Raw genomic sequence first — 27,716 nt, forward strand, 5'->3', positions numbered from 1 at the left:
CTATATATCTTACATCTGTGTTAGCTACAGTCACCATGTTGTACATTCCTAGTACTTATTTATCTTATAGATGATAGTTTGCACATTTTGACCACCTTCCTCCAATTTCCACTCCTCCCAACCTTCACCTCTGGTAACCACAAATCTGGTCTCTTTACTATGTTTTTACTCATTTTGTTTAGATTTCACATATAAGTAAGATCATACAGTATTTGTCTTTCTCTGTCTTATTTCATTTGGAATAATGTCTTCAGATTCTAGCTATGCTATCGCAAATGGCAGGATTTCCTTGTGCATGCCAGAACTTCTTTATTCATTCAACCACTAATGCACACTTAGGTTGCTTCTATATCTTGGCTATTGTAAACAATGCTTCTATGAACATAGAGATGCAGATATCTTTTCAAGTTGGTTTTGTCATTTCCTTTGGTATATTCCCAGAAGTGGAATTGCTGGATCAGATGGTAGTTCTATTTTTAACTTTTTGAGGACCCTCCATACTGTTTTCCATATGGCTATATCAGTTTACAATCTCATGAACAGTACACAAGCGATCCTTTTTCTATACATCCATTCCAGCATTTGTTACCTCTTGTCTTTTTGGTGATGACCATTCTAACAGGAATAAGGTGAGATCTCACTGTGGTTTTAATTTGCATTTCCCTAGTGACTAGTGATGTTAAGCATCTTTTCTTGTATCTTTGTCCCTTTCTATATCTCCTTTGGAGAAATGTCTATCCAGGTCTTTTGCCCATTTTTTAATTGAGTTATTTGATTTTATGCTACTGAGTAGTATGAGTTCTTTATAGATATTAGATATTAACCCCTTATCAGATATAGGGTTTGCAAATGTTTCCTTCTCATTCTATAGGTTGTCTTTTCACTTTATTGGTGGTTTCTTTTGCTGTGCAGGAGCTTTTTAGTTTGATGGAGTACTAATTATTTATTTTTTTATTTTGTTGCCTGTGGTTTAAGTGTCATACCTAAAAAATCATTGCCAAGACCTACATCAAGGAGCTTTATTCCTATGTTTTCTTCTAGGAATTTCATGGTTTTAGGCCATATATTTAAGTCTTTAATCCATTCTGAGTTTGTTTTTATGAGTGGTTTAAGATATGGGTCTAGTTTTATTCTTTTACATTTGAATATTCAATATCTAAGCACCATTTATTGAAAAGATTGTCTTTTCTCCATTGAGCATTCTTCGCTCCCTTGTCAAATATCAGTTGACCATATATGTTTGGGTTTATTTCTGGGCTCTCATTTCTGATCCATTGGTCTATTTGTCTGTTTTTATAACAGTACCATATTGTTTTGATGACTATAGCATTATAGTGTAATTTAAAATCAGGAAGTATGATGACTCCTGTCTGTTCTTCTTTCTCAGGATTTCTGTGGCTATATGTGGTCTTCCATGGTTCCATATAAATTTTAGGGGTGTTTTTACCTACTTCTTTAAAAATGCCATTGTAATCTTGAATTTGGCTTTTGGAAATATTCACATTTTAACAAAATTAATTCTTCAAATCAATGAATACAGCATGCCTTTCCATTTATTTGTGTCTTCTTCGATTTCTTTCAACAAAACCTTCTAGTTTTCAGAGTAGACATTTTTCACCTGCTTAGTTAAATTTATTCCTAGGTATTTTATTGTTTTGATACTATTATAAATGGAATCAATTTATTTGTCTTTCAGAAAATGTGTTCTTAGTATATACGAGCATTACTGATTTTTGTATGATTATGGATTTTTCCCCCCACCGTGAGTGAAGTGAATATTGATTTTTGTATGGTTATGGATTTTTTTCCCCACGACAAGTGAATTGAATATTGAAACCAATTTAAATACACCAAGTTATGTAAGGAATAGGATGGAGAAATATGAGTTAACTGGGTTTATATTTTCTAGTTAATGCAGTGATGTTTTGGAGCCCCGATCAGGTACTGACAAGCCACCCATTAATGCAGTTCTGTTGTAATATCCTCTAGAGATTTAGAAACCATATGCCCAGTCAGGAGTAGTATCAATACCTCTGCCAAGTGACATCCTTGTAAGTTTCTCTAAACATGCTTTTTTCTTTTCTGGCTTCAAACACTGTGGCCAACAACCAGGTGAGCAGCGACTCCTATGCTACTGAGCACATAAAACAAAAAAGGACACAGGAATAAAATGGGGGACAAGTGAAGTACTTGCTCTTTTGTTAATTTAACAAACACACTAGCCCACTATCTTTTAGCTGCAATTTAAATCGAAGGCTTCCTTTCTAGAAGTAAGCCCAATGTCATCAAAACCAATTCCTCTCATTATTGTTGTGGGATTGCCAAACATCATTCTGATGGAGAAAGCAAAGAAGTCCATTCATTTATTTCAGTTTATTTAAAATTGAGAAGTAACAAGAATATATTTTTTCAGTTTGTCCAAGTGAGGAATGGCATGGATACCTTATTTATTCTTGCAAGTAATTTAACCAACAACAACAAAAAAAAGTCATTTTTCAGAAAAGGAATTAGTCATTAGGGGAATCCTATCGATGAAAACCTATTAATTAAATTAAAAATTAACCGATTTTTTAAAAATAATTTTTAAATAATTTATCTTTATCTTTACCCCAATTTGAAAGACTGTGAAAGTGAATATATTCACAAGTTATTTTCTTTCCCTTTTCATTCATACTGTGTATACATATGAGAGACAACATTTCTTCTTTATTAATAGCAGTGAAAATGTTATTTTTATTGTTCAGTGTAAATATTTGATAGCAAACAGTAAAATGAACAAACTGAAGTCACATATATAGGGATTTTCAATCTCTGAATTGTAATAAAATCTTACTTCATTTTAGTTGGTATGAGACTAATTTATTTGAAATAATGTTTGTATTTCAAAGCAGGAAAGCAATGCTAAAATGTCGAATAACAAATCCAAAAGAATGTCAATAGGATAAAATTAACAAAATGTAAGTATTTGCATTTAGTTTGAACAAACTCAATTTGGCCTGAAGTTTTCAAGATTTCTGCTTATCCTACACAGTATAAAAAGGCAGAAGTCTCCTTTATTATTTCAGTTTCTATACCCATTAAGACAGCAGTGTCCTTACAATAGTATGAGGCAATATGCAGAAAATTATCTTTAAAAGCATAAAGGAGACACAATAGATATTATAATAATAAAATAGAGGATATTCTTATAACAATAGCTCAATCAAAATATATTCACATGACTTCCTGAAACGTGGACTTGCTAATGCACAATTACAAATTCTCTACCCAATCTGTGAACTATCCAATGAATAAGAGTACACAAAATAGCAAGCTGGGAATGGTTTCTAGTAGTAATGGTACAACATCGAATGTAAGATTTTGTACATTGGAATCAGGTTGTGGTCCTCTGTGTCACTCATTGACTCTGGACCTTGGTCAAATACACAATAATGATAATAGTAGCAGCAGTAGCAGTAGTAATGGCTAATAGTTTCTATGGTAATTACTTACTTGCATCATATCATTTAATTTTCATCTCCTTAAAATAAGTACTGCTTTCATCATTTTTTAGGGATGAGAACACTAATATCAAAGATGTTAAGTAACTTGTTGCTGGTAAAATGGCTTTAAAGATTTAAACCTAGGAAGCTTAGCCTAGACAGAGCCACATATTTAGCCACAAATGTCATATAGGTAGTCCCAGAGTCTCTATCTAAAAACAACCACATCATAATTGTCTGATGAGCATCCAATGATATCATCAAGGAAAGACTTAGAACAGAATATGAAACTCGGTAAGTTTATGCTAATACAATAATAATAATAAATACTAGGGGGAATAAGGGGATGGGGAAGAAGAGGAGGAGGAGAATCAAGAAACAACAAAAGCAATAACAACAAAAACAAAATGTTTGCAAAATAAAAATTACATCTAAGATAGTTCTGGCAAAATGGAAAACAAGAAAATACTATAATACAAAAACCTATGAGATGTGAGTAAAGTAATATACAGAAGAAAGTTCATAGCCTTATACACATTTATTAAACAAATAAGAATTTAAATAACTACAATGTATTCAACATAGGAATTAAAAATGAACCTCAGGAAAGCAGAAGGAATGTAGAATAAATATAAAAACAGAGCGTAAGGAACTAGAAAACTGTAAAGAAATCAGTTATAGATATTAATAAAATTCATAAATAAATTAGCAAATATAATCACAACATGTTAAAAGAATAATAAAGTGTTATCAAGTGAGGTTTCTTTTTAAAATTTAAGGACAACTCCTCATTAGGAAATATGTTAATAAATGACATGTATTAATAGGTTAGCCCCCAGCGAGCTCCTGACAAAAAGAAAAACAAACCCTTATAATGTAAGAACAAATCGATACTGGATCCAGATCATAAGCATATAGTTGTGCTATGTGTATATGTTTTGGCGGGGAGGGTAAGAACGGAGATGTCCATATGAGTGTGTCTCAAAACAAAAGCTGAGTCATGAAATTTAATAATAGAAAACATTCTTATTAAAGTAAAGATATTCACTAATATTATAGTCATTTGGGTAACTTTAGTCATTCATTGCAATTAGGCAATAAAAAGAAAGAAAGAAAGAAAGATATTAAAAAAAAGAGAAATTCATGTCTTTTTTTGTAGAAAGTGTTGAGTGTAGGTAAATATAAAGCCAAAGAGAAACAGCCAAAAGCTTATTTTTACAAAGATATAATTTCACTAAAGGGCAGATTTTACAATTAACAAAAAGCAATCAATTTCCTAAACTAAAGAGAAGAATTGCCTCTTCTCTATACTTAAATGCTCAATTTCTGGAAGGCACTCAAAATAGAGTAATTAGATAAATAGGTACATAACTAAGTATAGGCAAAAACAAAAAAATTATCCATTAATGACAGCAACCAAAAACATAAAATATATAAGATTACCTTAAGAAAAGAATGCATCTAGTCCATATGAAGATGTAAAAGAATAATTGAGTCAATGAATGACCAAATTCAATATTATAAATATATATATAATATAAATATATATACACACATACATATATGAATATATAATACATTCTGGTATAATACATTCCCAGGAATCGAACAAATATTGTTTATTTTGTAATTTCAAAAATACTCAAATTAGTCTTGATATTTGAAATAGAAGATTGCTAAGGGCTACTTGCCCTATCATACATTAAGTAAGAGCATACATATACACAATATTTAAAACAGTATGATCCTGTGCTGCAACAGAATCTACATATTGGCTTATGTATAGAGTTTTCTCAATGTGCTGGTATTTCAAATTTTTTAAAATTTTTTATTGGTAATATTTAGCAATCTTTTTGTATTTTTAAAATAAGCATGCATCAATTAATATTTTAAAACTGTTTTAACAGATGTTCAAAAAAACTTATGAAAGAATATCCTTTTTGCATGAGGAATACAGAATATATATGAGAATAAAAATGTTCCCAACTATTACCCATGAACATGAAAATTTGTCTGAAAGGAGACGTCATTTAAAATTGTCAGAGTTGTCAGAGATCTGAGGGAGGGAAGACACTGCTGAATAAACACCCTTGATTCTAAGTGCAGCAGCTAATAAAATATTGAACCTTTCTATTAATTTGCTTTTGATGAAACTAGAAATTATCAGTGTACACAGTCCTAAATAAAGCTCCCAAGAACTTATATACCTACCCATTAAAATGAAACTACTTGGGTATATTTCATTAAAGTTATGTATCATAGTAATTGCTTTTGAATTTATTTTTATCTGAGCTGGTTATAATATAGGAACTATAAACTAAATTCATAGGAAGTGATGTGTGTGTTTGAGAAGAAAAAGAGAGGTTCAGGGAAGGGATAAGAGGGAGAGTAGAAAATTCATTATCAATATATTCTGCTAAAAGTTAGGATTCTATGTCTACTAGTGATTTCTTGTATTTTTACATCAAATCATATAGTACAAAATTTAAGTTATTAAATATGCCAAAATTTAGATATAGTCCTTCTTAGGTCTTATATTTCCTTTTGAGAGTACGAAATTTAAGTCTCTTGGTCAGTACCAGGTGGAAGCTGGAATCCACAATAAGCAGCAACCAAGTGAAGACTAAGTGTTTCATATTAGCTGAATTGTGAGCCATCTCACTAAATTACACACCATATTTCAGCCTCACCTAAATTAACATGAAATTTGTGGTCAGCTTGGTCGATTTCAAGATTGCAAAGAGAAAGGTTTTCTTAAACCCCATTTTCACTGTCCTCAATTCAAGGAAGCACATGATTCTTGTCCTTTCAGGAGATAAACTCATCCAAGGCTCAGGCCTTACCAGAGAACTCAGGGAAATCACATGACCCTGACTTTTACAAAACAGCTCTGCTTTAAAGCACATCCATTTGATCCTGCTGTACCTTGTACTTTCTGCACAATCATGAACCTTTTATATATTACCAAGGTCAGTGAACACAGAGTTCTTGCTAAGTGCTTCACTGTCTTCTACACCATTCTATTTCAGACTTAAATTGTTGACTTTTGCGCTCATCGTTCTAAGGAAATTTGCCCATTTTATAATCCCAGACAGTTACAGAATTCCAAAGCCTAGACATTGGATAATGTTATAATAATGTAACACCCAAGGATCAACAAAGCCACAAAGATTATGCAGTTTCCAAATGTGCCTCGAGGTGTTATTTGGTGCACACAGGAGATAATATTGATAATCTGATTTCTTTCTAGGATTAATTTTTTTTTTTTTAAATGCCTACAGCACCTGGTATTCCTAGGTGGTCTCCCATCCAAGTACTAACCAGGCCCGACCCTACTTAGCTTCTGAGATCAGACAAGATCGGGCATGTTCAGTGTGGCATGGCCATAGATTCTACGATTAAATTTAATGTGTTCAAATTTTTTAGGTGACAACTGCTAGGAAATCCAAAATGACCCAGGTTTTCAGAAGACAATACCTATGAGGACTCCAAGAAAAAATGACATCTGGGAAATAATATAAAAATAAATTTCAATGGTGCTAATTTATGATTAGTGTCCAATTTTTTTCACATCAGAAGTCATTAAAGGAACCAAAAAGTTAAGCCTCCTTGTTTAGGTAATAATACAACAAAGCAAAAAATTAAAGTAAAAATAAAAAGTAAATTTTATCAATTTACGTATGCCATCATGTGTCTCTCCCTGCTAGTAATTTCTGTGTGACCCTCTCGGATTGTATTAATGGATGGAGCTGCTCTTTTGCCTTTTGCTAGTGGACACTGCCTCCTTTATCATCACAGCATGAGTGCCCACCTCCCTACATGACATCAGGAGAAAGAGTTAACCAATGCAGGTAGGTGGGCCGGCAGTACAGAAAGGAGCACATTCTAGTTTGAAAATATCAGATACACAGCCTTGTCAATTCTAACCTGACTAGTGTTCTCTCAGGAATACTGAGCTGCAAGATAAGAACTAGGCTTTGATAATCCAAATTCACTTTGATAGAACATCAACTGAATTTAGCAACGAAGAGGAACATTTTTAAGGTTCTAAATTTTAGCTGGAGGCAGAGGGAATACCAGAAGGAAAATAAATGAAAGCTGCTTGCCACTTCAAAAGCTAATCTTTGTAATGCTTTCATTAGCAGTTTAAAAAAACCACATACACACTTTTAAAGTAGAGATGATTCTGACGCCTGATTGCTATGGGGTATAGTTTAACTTTCCAATCTGTAAAAAATAGGCAAGGTCAGGAATTTCTTTTACTGTTGTTGGGACTATAAAACATTTTGTTTGTAAAGGAACCAAAATAGATATGTGAGAGAGATTAGCTGATGAACTGTTCATTTAGATCCCTCAATAACAGATGAGGATCTGTTACATTCAGAGTGAAAAGGGAGGTGGAAAAGTCCTTCTTTCTAAAGAAACTATCCCCTCAGGCTTCATGTAAGGGCACCGTTTTCACTTTTAAATAAACACAGTATAAAAATATTTGTAGTAGACTTCAGAGAAGTTGCAGTGGGAATGGCAAGTAAGTGGGATTACAGTCTCAATCTTCAGCAAAGGGGAGAGAGAGGAAAACAAGTGAAAATATAATAAGCTCAGTATAACAGGAAAATATTTGTATTATATACAAAATATACAAAAATATATTTTATATCAAACCAAAATACATAAGTCAAAAGCCATACAAGTTTGTAAACAGAAAAATAGGTAAAATTGAGATCATGTCCCCCAAATCAATACTCTAAAAGATTTCCTATCTGAAGATCCAGCTATCAGATCAATAATATTATGGATATAACAGGTGTGCTGTGGTATAACAGAAAATTCCTAATTACATAGTATCCACGTGATATCAGTCTTTAGGAGACGATATCCATTATTTATTCTTTTAATACCTAGTAATTCTAAACCATTTTTAACTTATCATAGTGGCAAACTTTTCAAAACACATTTCTAGCATCCTTGTTATTTTCCATCCTTGTTATCTTTACTCCTGATCAACAAATTCCTTTGGGACACTTGGCCTGCCCTTTCTGCTATCACAAGGGAACTCCACACATCATTTCCAACTCACAAGCAGTACTAAACTACAGTGATGGTGTCTTGAATTTCTCATATACAATAGTAAATAAAAGTGTTCTACTATTACTTCAAAACATGGCAGGGTTTTAATGATGGTGAGTGGAATGTGAGACATTTTGGGTAGAAGCAGCATGATTCAATCACAGTCGGGAATGATAATAAAAAACACTGGCTAGTAGTTATTAAGCATTTTTGTGTATCAACCACTATTATTTAGACCAAGTCACAGACAAGACAGAGAGACATAAAGATGAAGTAACTTGCACCAAAACACACATTGGGTGACATAGCTAGGAAAGAACATCACATATCTGAAGAAATAAGGCACCACTGGGAAACTAGAGAACAACTGGGGATGATTTTGAGGGGAGCTGATGCAGGATCCTAAAGTCCAGGATAAGATGAAGATAATATTTTTATTCTAAAAGTATTAAAGGATATTAAAGGTGGTTTGCTTAAGCAAAGCTGAGGAAAAAAGGTATTCTTTAAGATAAATTTGCTATGTCCGCAAAATGCACTATAATTTAATGCCACGGCTTTCTTAGCTCATGTGCAATGCTCTCGTACCCATAATTTAAATATTTAATTATGGTCCAATTACTGGTTTTGTTTTGGAAAGATCAAACCCTAATTTATGAACAACGATTTGACAGCTCTTTTACACTTCAGGTTTCATTAGTCTCTTGCAGGAGAGGCTCAATTTCTTTCCCTTTTTGCATTTCTATAGATTTGAATCATTATAAGTATCTGTGATAAAGAATTATTAGATGTCTATCTTCACATATTTGTGGTTACTATTGGGGGTCCAATCAAGCTATCAGGAAGTCAGCTTTTCTCAGAGAAAATACATTGGACATAGATTCTCCAAGGCCTCGTTCTAAACAGTAGTGAGTAGAAAAAGGGTCATGAGAATGTGAATGTTGCTGACTTTTAATACCAACTCTCAATCAACTACTAAAAAAATATAATCACTACATGATAATGTGTCAGTAATACCATTCTCAAAAATGAATAAATAGCAAATGCTGTTAGTTATCAAAACACAAATTTCAAACTTTCGTTGTGAAAAAATATTTTCCTTTTAGCTTATAAGCATAACACTCTATACCTAAAGAAATATTTTATTCCTATTATATCAACAGAGAGGTGTATGTAATTAAACTAGAAAATTTATTTCTCTCCATTAATGTTACTTTTAGAAATTCCGGGTCGGCCATTAGACAATCCAAAGTAGCAATGCTAAAAACCATTTTGCAAGAAAACTATGCATTCGGTTGTATTATTCCTGTTTCCCTGACAACCTGCCAGCATTCATGACCCAACCAAATTCCCAACAGTGTTACAGAGCAGGCTCTAAATAATACAAAGGGCTTTCTTTCTTTTGGTGGGATGTTCTCTTAGGGGGAATGGAATCACCCATCAACAATTTGTTCATTAATTTTCCTTTAATATCCCAAATGTGATTTAATTTTTGTTAACCAATTCTCAGATTATTTTACACTGGATGCTAGTTAGAAAGTACATTGATAACCGTGATACAATTGATGCCCAAGGACTCTGAATAAGAAGTCACTTAAAACACAATCGTTGGCTTTCTTTCACCTACTTGTATGTGGCTAATTTATTTTAAATATTTTTAAGTGTTACAACTAATACAAGAAGGGCAAAATAATCTTTACTGAGATATGTTCTAACAGATATTTAAACACAGAACAGGTTTTTGCATCATCATCCAAGTTATTTTAAGGCATTAATGCAACACATTTAACTCTGCATAATAGAACACTAATCTTCGTCTTTTTCCAAGTCTCTGAGAACCAGACAACATGCTACTCCTGCATACTCATAAATGGCTAAGGCACCAAGTGATTTTCAATTTTTTAACTTTTTATATTGTGAATCACTTGCCTCTACGTTCTCTACATTTTTGCTAAAAGACAGAGAAACTTGTTTGTTTTCCTTTGGCTCAGCATTGTATTAAAGAGTATCTATCACACCAGCAATAGGCAAAGTGGTTCACTTTACAAAAACATGTAGACTGGGTGTTGTTAATCAATGACATTTTATTGATTTTTTTTTCTAGAGAACAAACCAACACATAAAGTATTATATACAAAAATGAGCACTAGGCAAAAAGACATTACTTGAAAGGAAATATTGTTGTACTATTGCTATTCAACCTTCACTGGTTTGCAGCTATGACAATACAATGAAGGAATTGATAAATAGAAAAAAAATCTTGCCTTTGAATGTTGTTTTTAAATTGTTTACTTTTTTTAATTGGAAAAAAGTCAAATGATGTTAAAGATGTTGTAATTCTACTATTATATTAACATGGCAATCCTGATCGTTTTTACATTGCTTTGTAGTCCCTGCCCTTGATTTTAATAGTGCCTTTCCCCTTAGGCTTTTAATTAATGTTCTGATACAAATGAGTTATCTATCTAACTACCTGCTTACTTACTTTTATCAAATAGTAAAAATGACAACAACAACAACAACAACAACAACCGGAAAGATATATGAAAAGATATTACTTTCATTAGATGAGTTTCTAAAACTCCACAGGCAAATAATCATTGATTTTTTTTTTTTTCTAAAGACTTTTTAAAAGATGAGCTCAACATCAGAGACAGATTAGTAATGATTATAATGGAAAGATTACTTCCTGGTCATTTCTTGTCACACTAAAACATACATATTAGTATAGTAACACTGGCCATCTAGAATCCTAAATATTTGGTATTATATTTGTGTTTCTTCAGTCTTTGATTCTTTCTTTAAATCTACCTACCCTGACCCCCATCCATGTTTCAGCTTCATCTTTAGTTTTTGCTTTCTTCCTAAAAATAATTTTAAAAGTGCTGTTTCCTTTTCACTCCAGCCCTCTGCCAGCCTTGTCACCATACACACCAGAGAACCTTCTTGAGAAGTAAGAGCTACCTGACTAGAAAGAGCACAAGAATCACTGTGCAGTTAACAATCCTTAAAATGAAGCAGGTGGCTCTTTTCCATTTCAGGTACTAATAGTGTTGACCTCCAGTTTAGTTCAGTTGAACAGATTTGTCGAGCACTTAATTTACTCTAGGCACAAAGCTGGGCTCTGAGGAGAAAGAAATATGTAAGAATAATTTCATGCACTCCAGAAGCATCCTACATAATATGTATGAATTTGTCTATCCCCCAAAGCAAACAGTTTTGATGGCTAACAGGGTTATACTTTAATTGGCATCCCATCTTACATGAGATTAGTTTCTAAAGAAAGTACATTTGGTACACAGAGACAAAATTATCTTTGTAAATTCTTTAAATCATCCATGAAATCTAGTATAAAAAGTCTTATGCATCATCACTATCCTCATAACTTTGCATTCAACATTATGAAAACTGCTGAGTAAGACTCAATGAAAACTCAAAAGCAAGTTTTGTAGAAATAACTGACTAGTCATTTTCTGTTAATTATTAAATGATTAAGTTAATGGGGAGATTGCGGAAGATTTTAAAGAATCCCTGCTTGCCCACATGTTTATTCAATTCTATTTTAATATTACACTTCACTTCTTTAAACAAAGGTTGATTGTGTTTGTTTTTATGAGATTTAAAACACTGTAATATATTTAAAAGCATCTAACTAAAGTAGCACACAATAGTACCAATAAATGTTTGCAGGACTTAATCTAAATCTTTATCATATCTGCATTTGAAAAACAGCAGCATGTGCTTCTTTGTTTTTCCAAACTGATGTCACCTACTGTGGTCTCACTGAATAAAATCATTCTTAGGCTATTAAACACTGAATATTATAGGTCAAGTCCTATGTCACTCCTCATTGGGAGTTAGATTCTGCAACTGGCACCTTAAGTAAAAGGTGAGTTTTTCGCAATTCAGTGCATGCAAAAAAAAATTGTTATAGAGATTCAGAAAAGAGGATTTTAGGCTAGATTGAGATCTCATGAAGGTTTTACAGAGTAGATGAATATGTTAAGAATCCTAAAGAATGTGTAAGTTAGACTGGCAAAGAAAGAAGGATATTCTATTTAGTACTAAGAGTAAACACCAAGTCATTGAAACACCACAGTTTATGCAGAGAACACCACATCTTCTAGTGTGATTACAGCCTAAGATCCAAAGGTATAAAATCTTTGGATCATGGGGGGTTGTATGTGTATGTAATTAAACTAGAAAATTTATTTCTCTCCATTAATGTTACTTTTAGAAATTCCGGGTCGGCCATTAGACAATCCAAAGTAGCAATGCTAAAACCATTTTGCAAGAAAACTATGCATTTGGTTGTATTATTCCTGTTTCCCTGACAACCTGCCAGCATTCATGACCCAACCAAATTCCCAACAGTGTTACAGAGCAGGCTCTAAATAATACAAAGGCTTTCTTTCTTTTGGTGGGATGTTCTCTTAGGGGGAATGGAATCACCCATCAACAATTTGTTCATTAATTTTCCTTTAATATCCCAAATGTGATTTAATTTTTGTTAACCAATTCTCAGATTATTTTACACTGGATGCTAGTTAGAAAGTACATTGATAACCGTGATACAATTGATGCCCAAGGACTCTGAATAAGAAGTCACTTAAAACACAATCGTTGGCTTTCTTTCACCTACTTGTATGTGGCTAATTTATTTTAAATATTTTTAAGTGTTACAACTAATACAAGAAGGGCAAAATAATCTTTACTGAGATATGTTCTAACAGATATTTAGACACAGAACAGGTTTTTGCATGATCATCCAAGTTATTTTAAGGCATTAATGCAACACATTTAACTCTGCATAATAGAACACTAATCTTCGTCTTTTTCCAAGTCTCTGAGAACCAGACAACATGCTACTCCTGCATACTCATAAATGGCTAAGGCACCAAGTGATTTTCAATTTTTTAACTTTTTATATTGTGAATCACTTGCCTCTACGTTCTCTACATTTTTGCTAAAAGACAGAGAAACTTGTTTGTTTTCCTTTGGCTCAGCATTGTATTAAAGAGTATCTATCACACCAGCAATAGGCAAAGTGGTTCACTTTACAAAAACATGTAGACTGGGTGTTGTTAATCAATGACATTTTATTGATTTTTTTTTCTAGAGAACAAACCAACACATAAAGTATTATATACAAAAATGAGCACTAGGCAAAAAGACATTACTTGAAAGGAAATATTGTTGTACTATTGCTATTCAACCTTCACTGGTTTGCAGCTATGACAATACAATGAAGGAATTGATAAATAGAAAAAAAATCTTGCCTTTGAATGTTGTTTTTAAATTGTTTACTTTTTTTAATTGGAAAAAAGTCAAATGATGTTAAAGATGTTGTAATTCTACTATTATATTAACATGGCAATCCTGATCGTTTTTACATTGCTTTGTAGTCCCTGCCCTTGATTTTAATAGTGCCTTTCCCCTTAGGCTTTTAATTAATGTTCTGATACAAATGAGTTATCTATCTAACTACCTGCTTACTTACTTTTATCAAATAGTAAAAATGACAACAACAACAACAACAACAACAACCGGAAAGATATATGAAAAGATATTACTTTCATTAGATGAGTTTCTAAAACTCCACAGGCAAATAATCATTGATTTTTTTTTTTTTCTAAAGACTTTTTAAAAGATGAGCTCAACATCAGAGACAGATTAGTAATGATTATAATGGAAAGATTACTTCCTGGTCATTTCTTGTCACACTAAAACATACATATTAGTATAGTAACACTGGCCATCTAGAATCCTAAATATTTGGTATTATATTTGTGTTTCTTCAGTCTTTGATTCTTTCTTTAAATCTACCTACCCTGACCCCCATCCATGTTTCAGCTTCATCTTTAGTTTTTGCTTTCTTCCTAAAAATAATTTTAAAAGTGCTGTTTCCTTTTCACTCCAGCCCTCTGCCAGCCTTGTCACCATACACACCAGAGAACCTTCTTGAGAAGTAAGAGCTACCTGACTAGAAAGAGCACAAGAATCACTGTGCAGTTAACAATCCTTAAAATGAAGCAGGTGGCTCTTTTCCATTTCAGGTACTAATAGTGTTGACCTCCAGTTTAGTTCAGTTGAACAGATTTGTCGAGCACTTAATTTACTCTAGGCACAAAGCTGGGCTCTGAGGAGAAAGAAATATGTAAGAATAATTTCATGCACTCCAGAAGCATCCTACATAATATGTATGAATTTGTCTATCCCCCAAAGCAAACAGTTTTGATGGCTAACAGGGTTATACTTTAATTGGCATCCCATCTTACATGAGATTAGTTTCTAAAGAAAGTACATTTGGTACACAGAGACAAAATTATCTTTGTAAATTCTTTAAATCATCCATGAAATCTAGTATAAAAAGTCTTATGCATCATCACTATCCTCATAACTTTGCATTCAACATTATGAAAACTGCTGAGTAAGACTCAAGGAAAACTCAAAAGCAAGTTTTGTAGAAATAACTGACTAGTCATTTTCTGTTAATTATTAAATGATTAAGTTAATGGGGAGATTGCGGAAGATTTTAAAGAATCCCTGCTTGCCCACATGTTTATTCAATTCTATTTTAATATTACACTTCACTTCTTTAAACAAAGGTTGATTGTGTTTGTTTTTATGAGATTTAAAACACTGTAATATATTTAAAAGCATCTAACTAAAGTAGCACACAATAGTACCAATAAATGTTTGCAGGATTTAATCTAAATCTTTATCATATCTGCATTTGAAAAACAGCAGCATGTGCTTCTTTATTTTTCCAAACTGATGTCACCTACTGTGGTCTCACTGAATAAAATCATTCTTAGGCTATTAAACACTGAATATTATAGGTCAAGTCCTATGTCACTCCTCATTGGGAGTTAGATTCTGCAACTGGCACCTTAAGTAAAAGGTGAGTTTTTCGCAACTCAGTGCATGCAAAAAAAAATTGTTATAGAGATTCAGAAAAGAGGATTTTAGGCTAGATTGAGATCTCATGAAGGTTTTACAGAGTAGATGAATATGTTAAGAATCCTAAAGAATGTGTAAGTTAGACTGGCAAAGAAAGAAGGATATTCTATTTAGTACTAAGAGTAAACACCAAGTCATTGAAACACCACAGTTTATGCAGAGAACACCACATCTTCTAGTGTGATTACAGCCTAAGATCCAAAGGTATAAAATCTTTGGATCATGGGGGGTTGTATGTTCTAGGTTAATGAGACTGGTCTTCATTCTATAGGTATAAGAAGGCAATTAAAGATTTTCATTAGGTAAATGGCATGGTTAGATTTTCATTTAAGATATATTTATTTTTCTTTACCTTCAGTGAAGAGTATAAGGGCAATAGAAAAAGAAGTTAAGAGACTAGTTATGAGGTGATAAATCTTGACTTAGGGCAGTGGTGACAGGAAATGGAGAGAAGGAACAGAATTAAGAACTACTTGGAGGTCATCAGAATCTTGACAGTGAGGTGAAAGAGATGTGTGAAAGAGTGATGGCCACATTGGCCGTATCCTGCAAAGCAGGTTTGACTAGATGATGATGGTATTCTCTGAAAAAGACTACAGGAGGGGCAAATGCTATATATGAGCTTCCTGTGGGTTGTCTGAAAAGATATGGCCACCAGGAATTTTGACATATGCAAGACTAAATATCAAAGAAGAGGTTAAAGTAGGGAATATAGATTCAAGAGTCTTTCAAACTATGAGTAAAATACTTAAAACCTTGAGAGAGACTGACAGAGGACCTGTGGAGAATGAGATCCACAGTGAGTCAAGGACTTCATAGGGAAAACGACTGTTAAGGAGTGGACAGATCATGAGTTGTCAGCCGACAGGTAGAAAGAGAAACGCAAGAGATAGTAGGAGGGAGGCAAGGATGAGTTTGAGGGATAGAAGCGGTGGCAGGAAGATAGGAGCTAAATGGCAATGCAGTCTCAGAATTACCTGAGCCTTGCCAACACAGTTTTAATGGAGCAATAGACAGGCTACAATGCGCTGAGCAGTGAATGGTAAGTGAGGAAGCTGGGACAGCTAGTGTAGACACTTTTTCAAGAAGTTTAGCTAAGGAAAAAAGAGAATAAGGAACAGTAACTAAAGTGCAAGGTTAGGTCAGGGTTTGGTTTGGTTTAAGGATGGGAAAGTTTAACATGTTTACAGAAAAGGGATATGAAATGAGTTTTGTGGGGTTTTGTTTTCTGTTTTTTGTTTTTTTTTCCGCTAACACTGATTAGTAATGGCTGTCTGAACACAAGGTCAGGAACAACTGTGACACCTGTATAAGTTCAGGGGGGGAAAGAAAAAAAAAAGCAGTGATTGATGATGAGTGTCTGCTACTAGCAGGAGTAGGAAGTAATGGCACAGATGTCCTAGATTTGCTTTTTCTTTAGAGGCTTACTCCAAATGTCTAGGATTACTCATAGATGAGATGCATATTGGACATGCTGGTAAACATTACAGCTTCTTGATTATAAAAGGAAAGAAAGATTGAAGAACAAGGTCATCCTGGGAAGGAGTTACTGTGAACAATGAGCTACTACAGAAATAGGTAGGCTTCCTTAGGGTCCACTAAATTGATTACTAGAATATTAGAGAAACACAAATATGAACACCAAGGCATTATTTTCCTAATTAACAATGTGTTTGAAATACTTTAAAAAGGGAAAATAAAAAAGAGAAAGAGAGAGAGAGAGAGAGAGAGAGAGAGAGAGAAGAGAATACTGCCACTCATTGAGTGCATTATTCCGTTCTGTTGTTCTTTTTTAAAATTCATTTATCACTTTGTATCTATACTTACCTGTTAAGAACCTGGGAGGGGTTCTTTGTACTACTGTAACATCACTGTTTCTGTTAATTTGCGGGTACATCGGGTTGGACAAGAACAGAACCTCAAGTATCACAGATATGAATCTCCTATTACATCTATTGCATGTCCCAGCCAATCAATACATAGTAGGATATGTGAGTTTATTACTGGAAAAGTAATGGCCACCTCAAATTCTTAACTTCAGTAACAAAATTGACCTTGGATTAGTTAAAGCAAAATGCATTTCCTTGTACTCTGTATTGATGATAAACACAGTTGTGAGACAGCTTATCCTTGACACTGGACGTTTAAAAAATGGATGCATATTAGCAATGAATTATCATAAAATATACTTGATTAATTTAATTAGAAAAAGTACTCTGTTGAAGTGGCAGATTTGTGAATTTTCTTTTTTAATTTTCATAATAGGGTCTGACAATCATGTATAATATTATATAAACAATTATCTTAAAGCCTGCTTACATCTAAAATTGGTAATTCAAGTATAAACTTAGTAAATGAGTATATGTTAAACAAGTCCATATGTCATTTCATAAATCTCTTTGTAATAATTTGTTAAATGTTAATTTTATTTTCCTCTTATTTTTAAAAATTGTATACTCCAGTGTGAGACATGTTTCATCTATGCAGTGCAGTCGTGGGAGATGCCACCATTCAGCAGGCGAGTGCTACAAGTCACTCTCTGTGCATTCCAATTCAGAACATATCATTTTTACAAAGCCACTCAGTACTGTTAAAATATAAATGATTGAGGTGTATAAACTATTATATCTAATAATCTTTTTGAGGACTAAGCTGATAAGTTTGATTTAATATATACATATTAAATGCTACATTTAAAAATTCCTAAGTCAGGAGAATATAAACTACTGATTGAAACAAATGATACATCATGCTAAAAAAACAGAAAACGTAAAACTCTTCTTCTGTTCCAAAAATCATCTGGACACTGTTTTGAGTATAATATCTCTCATTGACAAATCATCACTATCTCATTTTTAAAAACTAATTGTACCCCATAATTCCATTTAAAAATTGTTTTAATCTGCAACATGTTTAATATTTTCCTAACAATTCTTAAGGATATTATACTTCATAATATTGCATCCCTAAATATTAATTTCAGATGGCTCTTCTATCAGTCCTTTCTTTTCTTTACTCCATCTGCTACTCTACAAACAGAGCTGGCTTCTAAATTCTAGAAGCTATATTTGTTAATTTTCCTTGGTAATGCCTAAGCTCAAATCCTTCTACTATCTGGCTTTACACCCTATAACTTTTCCATTTCAAAAATGTTAATGTGAATATATAAGTATCTTTGTTGAGCAACACAATGCTTGGCGAAATATCTGTATTTTAGCAGAGGTAATGAGAAAATCAATGTAAAGTTAACCTTTCCCGTAACAATGAGAAATTCTCTAGAATCTCAAAAATTATTTTAAATATATTATTACTGATAACATCGACATTTCTTAAATAATGTACAAATAATGTTGCATCAATGAGCTAACATTTCAGAGATATACATGTTAATGTAAAAATGGAAAAAGTACATTTTTTTAAAAAAAAATTAAGGCACAAAGTAGGAGGATTTAGCACTACAAAGAAGGAAAGGATTACTAAAGATTACTAAATTAAAAGATAAAAGGGAAAAAGCATTGAAAAATAAAGGAAGATGGGCAGTATGCCAACAAACTGGGAAAAGTGTGACTTGAAGGAATAGTTAGGAAAAATGAACCAGAGAGGTGAGAAAAGAAAACAAGCAGTATGATTATCCTTTGGAGCATGGGTGTGTATACATGTGTATGCATATAAACACACACATTATAGAATACACACATGTATACATATTGTGTAATATTGACATATACACATTACATAATATATATGCATACACACATACACATATGACACGGGTGTACACATATGTATACATGTGTTTATGTAAATATACATGTATTTAACTAATATATGTGTGCACATGTGTATGTATGTATGTATGTATGTATGTATGTATGTATTATATGTATGTATGTATAGGTAGCAAAGCCCATATAGCAGCTGCAGGTGTAATAAATGTGGCTATTTGTTTTCTTTACAAACTCTCTGGCCCTATAAGCTTCCCCCACCCCTACTACCAGGAATTCATGCAAAACACTCACATTCAAGGAAAAAAAAGGATGGGCAAATTAGCTATAATTGGATCTTATTAACTTAGTCATTTAAATTGCTAATCTGTTTCCAAGTTGGCTCATTTGTAGATACCTCATCTTTAGTTGAGTGAATTCGGCTTTTCTAACCCTTGCTGATAACTGTTAAAGAATGAAATAAGTTGTTGTTTATCTTCCTTTTGTTTTATTTCAAAAATAAATAATGGTCAAAATGTCTAGATCCACTAGAATTGGAACTCAATTTTTTATATCCACCCATTTAAAGGGTATGATCGTAAAATGACTAGACTCTACACATGTTCAAATAACTTTCAAAGAATTCTCATGCAGACCTAGATGATGTAATTAAAGGCAGTAATATGAGAGGAAAAAGAGAATTTCTGGATAAATTTCCCAGCAAAGGCATATAAAATATATGTCTATACAACAAACCTATAAAGTAAAATAATTAAAAACTGATTTTCCTTTTTAATAAAAACCATTATGTAATTTAAAATTTCATAAAAATATAAGGTAAAAGGATAAAACTCAGCTTTACTTATGTCACTTTTAAAAGAAAAAAAATCCTGATGATATAAGAGGATAATATTCACAGGATATAATATTGAAATATTCAGAGATGTAATATGAGAAATATATGTTAAACAAATTTAAACAACATAGGCTAATAATTCTGACTAGACTTTAAGCTTATGAAAAGACTTTTTTTAATCTTCAGGACTAAATCTTCAGGACTTATAATTATAACCAGAACACAGTAGGTGATCAACAAGTATTGGCTAAATGAACACTCTTCATTATTTCTTGTAATGATAAATATAAATGTCTTTATTATATTTTTTATCTTCCTTCAAAAGATTAAATACTGCCCTTATATAACAATATAATATATACCAACTCTTTTCCTGAAAAAAAGAAGTTGGGGCAGGAAATTCATATTTTATGTTACCTTTACTTTAGCTTATTCTGAAGATACAAACACAAAAGAATACCAGGAAGTATTGTCGCTGATCACCAATTTTTGATAACGCATATGGAGAAATGATGCTAAGAGAATGGATCCAATAAAAAGTCTCAAAACTCTGTTCTAATATTATTATGCAAAGGACAGTGATCAATGATATGATATCCATTTCTTTTGGCAGGAAGAATATTACTCCTTTACCAAGAAAAGATGACCCATTTAACACTGGCTTTTGGAAATACAAAGAACACACATTGACAGCATAGGTACAGCTTTGCACTTTACAGGATCTCAGGGGAAAAAGTCATCCCTGCTTCCTGTTACCTTGTCTCTTCAAATATTATGAAGAGGAATAGAGCGATAACTCAAAAGGATGATATTATTTCAGGCTAAAGTGAACAGCAGTATTAAAGAGAATGAATAAATAAGCAATAAGGTGCCGATCTTTTACAGCACCTACACTATTCTAGTTTACTTAAAAAAAAAGCCACTAATAAATTATATCTTAATAGTTTCCATTGAACATTGTTTTTCATCAGAATGAGTTTCTAGATATTATGACTTTAATATAAAAAAATAAAGTCTGTTTAGTTATAATAGAAAAAAGAATATCTCCAACGGAGGGGGGGGGGGAGGAGGGGGTAATTGACTTTTTACTATGAAAATGCCAAGAATTTTTTTACAATTTTAGATATTAGTGCACTGATTTATCTAAATGCAGATGACAAAATAACTAGACTTCCATGCCTGAGATGCACATTTCCCTCCAAATAGACACCCTTATATTAAAACTGATCTAAAATCTTTATCCTTCCTATAAGATTAGCTATGCTATTTAACGAGTTTTTACTAAGATACCTTTTTCCCCTGCTACAAAATGATGACATTAGGTAGAGGTGACCAAAATGAGTTTATTACTCTAGGAGTCCCCAACTCCCGGGCCACAGACCAGTACCGGTCCTTGGCCTATTAGGAACCTGGCTGCACAGCAAGAGGTGAGCAGCAGGCAAGCCTGTGAAGCTTCATCTGTAGTTGCAGCCGCTCCCCAGCGCTAGAATCACTGCCTCAGCTCCACCTCAGATCATCAGGCATTGGATTCCCATAGGATCACCAGTCCTTGGTGCCAAAAAGGGGATCGCTGCTCTAGAAAATAGACTCATAAGAATTTAGAAAAAAAAACTTTTGTTTTCAAACCTGACAATTTAAACTGAAAGATCGAAGACTGTAAAAAAATTTTAGACCTTTTCATGATTCCAATACTAAAAAATATTTTAACTTCAATATATTTTCTTTCTACTTCCATAGTGAGAGAGGCAAGAATTATGTTCTGGAATATCAAGGCAACCTCACTTTAATATATCTTAAGAGTTGCATATTAAGGTGGGAATGTTAAGAAAATAATACATGTGACTAATTAGTTATATTTCATGAAGAGAAAGAAACTGTACCAGAGTGGGTAGGTGTGATGTTTTGATAGGCAGAATGACATGGGGGTGTCACCTAACTCTAATACAAGCATTGGGTACTTGCAGCAGTTCAGATCTGGATTCAAACACTGGCTCCAAAAAATACCTTAGCCAAATTAATTTAAACTTCTGGTCTTTGATTATCTTTCTTTATTTGTAAACTAGAAATAATAAAAGAACCAAACTCACATAGCTGCTGTTAGCACTATAAGAGAAAAAGTTATGTGAAGGATTTAAATCTGTGTCTGGAACAAAATAGTTGGCCAATACATTGTCTCTACAGTTGAGGGATGGTTGATGCTATTGTTGGGATGTCTAATTTATGTATATATACAGAAGAGGCCTGTTGTCCAGGGAAGTAGCCTCAGAGAAAGTGAAATTACATGAGGGAAGAAAGCTGAGCAAGAAATTTTATTTCAAAGCCAACTTGAAAACGTAATTTCTGCTTCTTCAAAACTGATTAGCATTGTGGACTGTGGCATGAATTCTTTCAGCAGTTCAATCTATTTTGAGCAAAAACTGATCACTGCTTTTGGGGATAGCATGCACTAAACTGCCAAGTTAATCAAGGTACATCAAGCATTGCATATAAATGCAAAAGCATATTTTGAAATCCAGCAATTCTGATTATTGTATTTACAATTAACTAGCTCTTGACAGTGTAACTTCTTGAAGCTGTAACAAATTTCCTCATTAGTTAAGTTTGCAATTTTTACAACAAAATCTTAACCATCATTCTTTGGCCTTCATTGATAATTATAAAGGAATATTTGGTTTCTTTCGCACAGGTAACCATTGCCAAGAGAGGTTCATATTGGCAGTTTTTACTTTATTCATTAAATGGTAATAATATTGCCTTAAAAATTTAATCTATACATTTTAAAATAAAATTTTATATGTAAAAATTGGGAAAAGTCTAAATAGTTTTCATGCAGATTTTTGAAATATGCAACCTGTTCTATAAATTGATCACTGAATCCACAGATCAAAATTGAAAATATCTGCGTGCAAAGAAAAAATTCTTAGGTTTATAAACAACTAGAAAAATACAAAATGTGGACTAGAGAAACTTTAGCTGACTGATTGATTGCACACTGAGAAGGGTGTGTGTGCGCTGGAGAGTGAGTAGGGGTGGGGGAGGGAGGGGAGAAAGACCTTTGTGTCTGCAAGGTGTATTGCAGGAGAGAAATCCAGCAACCACACCAGTCCTTAATTCTGGTCACTATAGATGGCAGAACATCCCCCAGTATATTTATGGGGATAATTAAAAGCACACCTAAAACAGTATTTTCTCAAGAGATGAGCTCATAAACACTGACTTTCACATGAGATGCACAGAGTAAAATGAACAGAACTTCTTTGGACTGACATATATATAAAGGAGATGTTATGATTACTAATGACCCAGTCACAGCTAATGATTTTATGGCTAACCAGAGGCCTGAGGAGTTATGCAAAACCTACAGAACAGCTTTGCAGCACCTCATGATGGTTTTGATTCTCAGTTGAACCATTTAAAATGTGGTTCTTTTAATGAACTATGAAATGATCCAATAAGATCCTTTCAAGCATGAGACACACTATGTGACTTCATGGTGATGGGATTTAAAGAGCCAGAACTCAATTTGAAAACTTAAAGAAATGAGAAATTAAAACTTAAGACCCTACAAAAACTATCTGAAATATTGATAAATGGAATTTGGGGAGGGAAAGAGGCATTCACTATATCTCTTTTTAAGAGCAAAGAAACCTTTTTTAAAAGAAGATTGTGGCCAAAACTGGGTTAGAGTCCAACTTCTAAACCATTCACTGACAAAGAAAAGGAGATTAACCAAAGTTGGCTTATACCATTCAGAATTTATCCTCAAGAAAGGGAAAACGTCCATTTTCCCTGAGCTGTCAAACTCAAATGTAATATACATTCTATAGGCAAAGAAAATGGGAGGAATGGCATTTAAGCAGGCAAGCACGTGCCCTTCATACTCTGCTATTCATGATCCAAATTAAAATTTCCTTGAAGACAATCTGGTAATGTGAATTCTAGTCCTTCAAATTCATATCCCATTGGAATAGGTAATTTATCTCTAAAAATTTATCATAAGAAAATAACCAGATAAAATGTCAAAAATTATATATGAGACTACTGATTTCAGGAATATTTAAAATATCAAAAAATAAGGGGAAAAGTATCCTCTAGCACATATGTTAAACAATGAAATGTTATATGGTCTGATAATATGTATGTAGCCTTTCAAAATAATGTCAAAATATTCATGATAGTGTGTTAAACAGTCATACTAAAACTTTTTATGTAAATATATGCTCTAAAACAAAAACCCAAGATGTTTGACACCAAAATGTTAACACAAATATTCAGAGAAGCTTATTTTTTGAAATCTCCAAAATGGAAACTCAAATGTCCATCAAAAGGTGAAAGGACAGACAAATTGTGGTATGTCCACAAATGGAATACTATTCCACAGTGAAAAGAAATGAACTATTAATACATATAACAGTATAAGAATGGTTCTCAAACTATTATGCTAAGTAAAAGAAGTCAGACAAAAGAAAAATTATTATTCTATTTACAAAAAATTCTAGAAAATGGAAACTAATCTGTAGTGGCACAAAGTATATCAGCTGTTACCCAGAGTTATGATTGGAGAGATGAGAGGGTAGAAAACAAAGGGGCACAAGGAAACTTTTAGAAGTGATGGACATGTTCTTTATCTTGATTCTGGTCATGGTTCCATGCTGTGTACATATGCCAAAACTTAACAGATAGCATACTTTAATAATGTGCATTTTATTTCATGTCAATTATACCTCAGTAAATTGTAGAAAGACAGATAAATTGCCTGTATGAATAGAAGGAAGAGAAGGTAATGAAGCTAGACAAGTAAACTAGGGCTCAGATTGTTATACAATTTGTTGCATGCTTGAACTCTGTCCTATGTGTAATGGGGAGCCAATTGAGATTGATTTTAAAATGGGAGTGATCTGATCAGAATACTAAGAAATAGACCATGAAGCAAGAAGCAGTCTGAATTCTGAACTTGAATGGAAAGAGTCTAGTGACAGGAACAAACTAGTTAGAAAAATTATATAGTTCTTTAATTAAAATTTGATGAAAGCCTAAGCTAAGCAGGGCCAATGAAAAAAAGAGGGGTAGAATGGCTTAACATAGAGCCATAAAGTATAAAAATTCAGTCTATAAAAATTGACGAACGATTAAATGTGAGGGTATTTGGAGAGTGTTGGATTAAAAAAATGAACTAAGTTTGAGAGACTCGGCACGTGATGATGCCACTAAGACAGAGGTATAAAACAAATTTAAGGAAGGAAGATAATGATTTATGTTTGGACAGGTTGACTATAAGATAAATGAAAGATATTCAGATGGATACTAACAGTCATTTGGAAATATGAGTCTTGACCTTAAAAAGAAGTTGGGACAGGAAATGTAGATTGGGGATTAAACACTTTTACTATGATAGTTCAAAATAAAAGGATACAAGAATTGCTCAGGCAGAGTGTATAACACAAAAAGAAAAGATGATTTCAGTTGGGGCTCTAGAAACTCTCATCAAGGGTGGGTGGATGTCAATGAGTAAAGACTCCATCCAACACTAAGGAAAAAGACCAAAGAGACACAGGAGAACAAAAGGTGGAAATGTCTTAACAATGGAGGGAGGGAAACCAAAAGATTATGAATCAGTTTCTTCAGATAAATTACCTAGAAGTGTAATTGCTAGGTCATAAGGTAGTTCTACTTTTAATTTTTTGAGGAACCTCTATACTATTTTCTAATGTGGCTGCACCAATTTGCAATCCCACCAACAGTGCATGAGGGTACCCTTTTCTACACATCCTCACTAACATCTGTTGTTTGTTGACTCAATTATGATAGCCATTCTCACAGGGGTGAGGTGATATCTCACTGTGGTTTTAATTTGCATTTCTCTGACGATTAGTGACATTCGGCATCTTTTCATATGTCCATTGGCCATCTGTATATCACCTTTGGAGAAATGTCTATTGGAGCCTTCTGCTCATTTTTTAAGTAGATGGTTTTTTTACTGTTGAGTTGTATGAGATTTTTTAAAATAAATTTGGATATTAACCCCTTATACCCTATGATCTTACTCATATGTGGAATCTAAAGAACAAAATATACAAAGAAAACAGAAACAGACTCATAGATATAGAGAATAAACTGATGATTGCCAGATGGCAAGGGGTTTGGAGGCTGGGTGAAAAAGTGAAGGGATTAAGAAGTCATGGGGCAATACGTACAGCATAAGGAATATAGTCAATAATATAGCAATAACTGTGTATAGTACTAGGTGTGTATTAGACTAATTGGGAGACCATTTTGTAAATTATATGTGTCTAACCACTCTGCTGTACACCTGAAACTAATATAAAATATTTAATGTCAATTCTAATTGAAAAATAATTTTTTTTTTTAAAAGCAAGTAAAAGTAGTTTTTGGATTCAGCAAATTGGTGGTAGTTAAAGAACTTGGTGAGAGCATTTGCTATACGCCTTCATGAAAAGAATCTTGACAAAAAGGTTTAACCAATGAATTAAGAGTTAAGAAAAAAAGTGGAGATAGTGATTAATTACTATTTAAAATCATCAGTAGGTAGATGAATAAAACTTATGAGAGTAAAGAAAAATTATATCTATCATCCTGAAGATTAAAAACTATATGAAAGAAAATAGAAAAAGTCTCGACCAAATTCCCTTTTGTTTTTTTAATAAAGAAAAACACAATTTCTAAGAACAGAATCATATGATAATAAATGTTCCACTATAGTGATATACTGACTTATTTGATTTATCATTATTCTAAGTACATACACACACATAAACACACACACCTTAATCTTCAAAGAGCCATTATTATGTACAAACTATTATTATCTCTATTTTACAGGTAAAGGAATTGAGGCAAGGAAAGGTTCAGCAAAGAAGGTTGAGCCTAGATAACACTTAACTATGACACTATGGTATAAATATTCTTCTAAAGTAATCTAGTGTGACATACCCAACTTTCTCAACAATTTGTCCTTGGGATCATCTTTTAAATTTGCAACGAAAGCATACAAAATAATTGTTACGTACAACATTAAAATATGAAGGGGATAAAAGGTAAAAAATCACCAAAGCCATTGCTATGAACTTACTGAAGTGAAGATCATGCGGTTACTATTCCCTTTACTTTACACACTTCCCTTTACTTTAACTGACCACCAGTATTGAGAGTAGGTTAAACCCTTGTCAGTTAAAATAATGCCCAGGGGATACTTTGATCTATCATCAGGGGAGAGTAATGTCATCTTACAAGGTCCCTTTGATTTCTTCAGTTCTTCAGACAGCAATCTCCCTGTTCAAAGGGAAATACCTGTATCTCATCAAAGAAACTGTTACTTCCTTAAAATTTTAAAGGAATGAATTATATAGTTTGGGCCTTCTAAGAGGCTAAATCAAAACCCGGAATATTCATTTAAAAGCAAGACCACGATATCCCTTACAGGCCAATCTTATTTCTTTGATGTACTCTGACTTCAGAATAAAAATGGAAAAGTAGCGTGAAGAGGCCAAGGCTCTATCTTGGATGATGACAGAATTGTTTTGAAAAGATTTCACATGGAGTATGGCAAGATATTACTTTCTATAGAAAGTTACTCAACTTTGTATATTCCTATTTAATCAATTTAATTCATTTTCTGATTAAGTAACC

General features: G+C 33.0%; 1 protein-coding gene and 1 pseudogene across 3 annotated transcripts in view; both read right to left on the reverse strand.

Annotated features, from left to right (window-relative positions):
• NKAIN2 (sodium/potassium transporting ATPase interacting 2) overlaps nt 1–27,716 on the reverse strand; it is an 876,886-nt gene that overhangs the window by 643,234 nt on the left and 205,936 nt on the right. The window lies entirely within an intron of this gene.
• On the reverse strand, nt 6,755–6,873 carry LOC111738805 (annotated as a pseudogene).

Source organism: Pteropus vampyrus, unplaced genomic scaffold, assembly GCF_000151845.1.
Source record: "Pteropus vampyrus isolate Shadow unplaced genomic scaffold, Pvam_2.0 Scaffold43, whole genome shotgun sequence".
Classification (NCBI taxonomy): domain Eukaryota; kingdom Metazoa; phylum Chordata; class Mammalia; order Chiroptera; family Pteropodidae; genus Pteropus; species Pteropus vampyrus.